The sequence below is a fragment of the Myotis davidii genome, unplaced genomic scaffold (assembly GCF_000327345.1).
Source record: "Myotis davidii unplaced genomic scaffold, ASM32734v1 scaffold726, whole genome shotgun sequence".
Lineage (NCBI taxonomy): Eukaryota > Metazoa > Chordata > Mammalia > Chiroptera > Vespertilionidae > Myotis > Myotis davidii.
In genome coordinates, this window is record NW_006297808.1 from 2877069 (window position 1) to 2877389 (window position 321).

The window sequence follows — 321 nt, forward strand, 5'->3', positions numbered from 1 at the left end:
CTCAGTGAGCACTTCTGAAGTAAATGAATAAGGGAAATTCTGCCAGATTCTTTCTCTTAGTTATTTAATATAATCTTGTGAGCCTGGCCACATGGGGAAGTTGATTGGAGTGTCATCCCTGCACCAAAAGGTTTTGGGTTAGATTCCCAGTCAAAGGCACATACCTAGGATTCGAGCCCTGGTCGGGGAGCATATGGGAGGCAGCTGATCTCCCATTCTCTCTCTCTCTCTCTCTCTCTCTCTCTCTCTCACTCTCTCTCTCTCTCTCTCTTTCTCTTTCTCATTCTGTTTCTCTGGAGAATCCTCACTAATAAAAAGTGT